Consider the following 4,513-nt stretch of genomic DNA (forward strand, 5'->3'; position numbering starts at 1 on the left):
ATCCATCCATCCATCCATCCATCCATCCATCCATCCATCCATCCATCCATCTATCTATCTATCTATCTATCTATCTATCTATCTATCTATCTACCTATCTATGGTGCTGGGGTGAGAACCCAGACTCTTGCACATGCTGGAATATGCTCTATCACTGAACTATATCCCAGCCCCAAAGTTACTGATTCTCTATGTCAGTTGCATTAAATCTAAACTTCTAGGATTGCTTACTTCTTACCACTTTATGTGATTTCCACCTTATTCGCGATGAGATACCAATACTAATCTCCCCTTTAGTTGATTCAGGGGCAGTACTCATTCTGACCTGGAATATCTCCCATAAGGGGTCCTTAGCCAAGACCCTACCATTTCTTCTAGGACAGTGTCTCTTGAATCACGTCTCCCCTTCCTTGACTATGTCTTACCATAGATACAATGCATTTTAAATCATCCTGAGTACTACAGCAAGAACTACTGTTGCAACACAACTCGATCAGAGGGGATGTGTGTGCATAAATATGTAGGCATGTGCCCTGTCTCTACCAGGCTGTCATTACTGAACTCAAGAAGTCTTCCCCAAGAAATATTACAGGATTTGTAAGAAACACTCGACATATATCAAGAGTATGAAAACAGACTTCTACATAAGACAGCGTCATCTGTTATTTTATTTCATGGTAACCCATACATTCCTCCCATTTGAAGCTTTATATTCTTTTTCCGCTTCCTCTTCTCAGTATATTTTCATCCTTTTGAGAACTGTTTATTGAATGCTTCCCGTGTCTGAAAGCAGGCAAACCCTACAGACCATACATTTAAAGTCCCTGCTTTCTACCTGCTTCGAGCTACAGCTTTGCCTCTGCCAATGAAAGGCAGTTGAGTTTCTTAAATGGAATTGCCTTGTTGAGCCTATCAACAGGCCAAGTGAAAGCCTTGGAAGGAGCTAAAGTATAAGAACAGAACTCTACATACCAAGTTGATTATGAGGGCTTCCTTATTGCCTTTCATGAAGACCTTAAGTAAGGAAATCTGTCCCATGAGACTAGTTTTGACAAAGAACTTCTGACATCATCTCGCCTGTTTCCCTCTGAGCAGTGATAGAAAGTGTTCTGTGGAATAGGATGCTATAGCTTCACTTATCTTTTTTTAGATGGATGATTCTCAGCTTCCATGAAATAATGTTGCCAAATGATAGCTCTTCATAAAAGAAACCAGATGCAAAAACAAAGTTTATGGAAAGTGAATGTTCCTAACTTAGTTCAATAAATTAGAATATTTACTCATTTATACACTTATTCCACTCCTGCCACAACAGTTATGAAATTAGTAAAAAGGGAAATATAAAAATAGTTTGTATGTTAAATTGTCTGTAAGACCCTTGTACATCACAAGATATTACATCACAAGATACTAGCTATTGATAAATAAAGTTCAGATTGAACAGAGAATAAGTAAATACACTAGACAATTATCTTCTAGATATATGGTACAAAGTTTAAGTTATTTAAAATCCTTAACATCAAAATTGATCGATGAGTCCATTAGTAAATAAAAATATAGTATATGAAAATAACTGGAGCCAAAGCCTTAAGTACATTAAACTTTAGTAAAAATTAGAGCCATCTTTCATTCACACTGATGTGAATCAGACACTTGGAAGGGGCACACAGAAAGATCGTGAGTTCAGTGAGTTCAAGGGTAGCCTGGGTTACCTGCTAAGGCTTTGTTTCAAAAATAAAATGAAACAAAACAACAAACTGAAATAAAGGGGGTGCAGGCGGGGTTGTCAATAGTAGAGTTCTTGCCTAATATGTGCAGGCTCCACCCCTGAGTTCAATTCTTAGCATCAAAGCAAACCGACCAAAAATTAGACTGTCACCAGTGAAATCCCTCAAAGCGTCCTGTGAAAGTAATAACTGGAAAGCAAAATTCTTGGAGTACTGAATGTCTTTACTGGGTTTCAGTGGAGACAAAACAGAGCAAGGAGGCTGTGTGGCCATACATGGCAACAAAAGAGGCAGTGTGCAGGTCATGCATACTTCCACGGTAACAAAGATGGCTCACAGCTTCTGGAGTTGCCAACCAGCTCAGTGACTCACACACTCAAGCAGTTCTGCCATTCATTCCTCACACGTCCGAAATGGTCTGTACTGATGGTAATGGGTCAGATAACCAAAACCGTGCATGCCAACGCTATGAAGTGTCAGTATAAAGCCTGGGGTCAGCTGGAGACAAAAACACTCTACCTCAGTTTCAATCAAGTAAACAAGGAAGAGGATTACTACTGTAGAGGTACTTTCTGCACGTGTAATGTATTTATTCTGGTCAAAGCAAATGACTTAATGCTGGATGCCTTAATTTCTTCAAAAAAGGTTTAAAGCTATTAAGTTTACCCACTGTTGATGAGAGGTGATTTAGAGGGGATTAATTTACCATCTCCCCAATTCTATAAACCAACTAGACTTTTCCTCACTGATTCCAGTTGAGAATAAAACATTTTGTTTTCTTTCTCTTTGGGGGCTAGAGAGGATGGGGCCCTGGGGATCGTATCTGGGGCTTCCCCGAGCCACACCTCCCATTCGCAAGCCATTTTCCATTTTCTGAAAAGGTGAAAGAAAGAAGTGGGTAAACAGCTCAAGTTTGGGGATGATTTAGTCCTTTGCACTGGGACTACAAGCAAACAGGCACAATGTCTCCTTTATCTCAAAGGTCCCAGCACCTAGGATTGCAGTATGTCCTAGGAACATCCCGGGTCTTGATGCATTTTGAATGAAGGGGTATGTGTAGTGGTGTGTGGAGCTGTGGCATAGGGAAGCTGAAGCAAGGAAATCAAAGCACACCGAAAAGAGGTTTCGGGGCTGGAAGAAAAGGCCATTGGTGCCAGGGAAATTCATGTAAAGTCTAAATTCAGTCCACCTCAGTCAGTGTCAGGGCTTCCCAATAAATTCCACTTTTTTTTTTTTTTTTTTTTTAGCAATCAGAAGAAATCTGGGTTAGATCTGCTAACCTAGATGAAGACACAACTCAGTAACATTTCATGTCACAAGAACCACAGCAGGTACAGCCAAAAATACAAATCCCCAGGCACAATAGCCTGAGACGTCCCAAGGACTTTCACAAGGTTGCATGCGCAGTGGCTACACAGAGCAGGAGGGCAGGCTATACTGTCCGTGCCCATACTTGGGGCTTCGAACTGAACCCCAGCTCCCTCTGTGCAGTCACAAGGGCTTTTAGTCTTAGAGTGTATGTGTTGCCGGCGTAATTTAGTTTGCGAAGGGCTGGGGCACAGCCTCTAGCTGTTTAGGGAACAGGGGCCCTGGCCAACATGGACACAGAGCCTAGACATTTAGGGGACAGAGACCCTGTGTGGTGTGTGTGGTCCCAGTAATTCCTGGGCCTCTAAGGACTAAATACACAATGTTGGCTTGTGCGAGGACAGGAATCCGCCTCATCACCATGGATCCAAGGTCATCTGGGCCTTTTTAAGGACAGGAATCCTGCGGATTGGGGGTCTGAAAGCTGCCTGGCCAGTATAGGCCCCAAAGACTTCCGGTCCTCTAGGGAACATGGACCCCTGGCCCGGCCCGGTATGGGAAATGGGAAGCATCAACTCTAGTGTGGGTCTGAGCTGCACAAATACAAGTGGGAGGGCCCGCGGTGGCCCGTGGGAACATCTCACCTGCTCTAAACCCCTCGGCCTCCTCACCTCTCTCCTGGGCCCTGAGAAGATGCGACTTGAAAGCCGCGAGGCGGGCTGTGCAGCAGTGCATTCTGGGAAGGCCACCGAGCCCTCGGCTTGGAAGGGAAGTGTCTGCACCGAGTTTAAAGAGGAATAGCTTGGTTTGTGGGTTTATGCCAATGGGAACCTGATTGGCTGACAGAGGCGTCATGAGTGAAAGTTCTTGCTCAAGCTACCTGTGGAGGAAAGGAAGCAGCTGGGTTTAACGCAGTGCCGCTAAGTAACCTATTAGAGGGCAAATAACACTGTCAGTGGTCTAGACCTCTGGCAAGCTGGTGAGGAGAGGAAGAGAAGACATTCTAGAATAATTCCATAAGCATCTGTGTGCTCTCTTACCTGACAAACCCGAAAATCTCTGATTGCAAGGTTGAATTAACAGAGACGGGGATAAATAGAAACGGCTGCTGCAAAGGAGAGTCTTATTTTCCACAATATTTGGTTAAAATGAAAATCCCAAGCTATTTATTCAAGAGATAGAAAGTATAAGGGAAAATCAGGGTTAGAACATCTAAATTCTGACTTCACTAACTCTAGACTGTGCTGACCTCCAGCTTCATAATGTCCTTTTAAAATGACGACTTCCTCAGTAAAATGACAGCAACTAGCTTTGTAGGTCGGGAGGGCTAAATAATGGTTAGAAAGCCTTAAGAATATTATTTAATATTTGGTGCCGGGCAGTGGTGGTGCACGCTTTTAATTCCAGCACTCGGGAGGCAGAGGCAGGTGGATCTGTGTTCTAGGCCAGTCTGATCTACAAGAGCTAGTTCCAGGACA

Source organism: Microtus ochrogaster, chromosome 22 (genome assembly GCF_000317375.1).
Source record: "Microtus ochrogaster isolate Prairie Vole_2 chromosome 22, MicOch1.0, whole genome shotgun sequence".
Lineage (NCBI taxonomy): Eukaryota > Metazoa > Chordata > Mammalia > Rodentia > Cricetidae > Microtus > Microtus ochrogaster.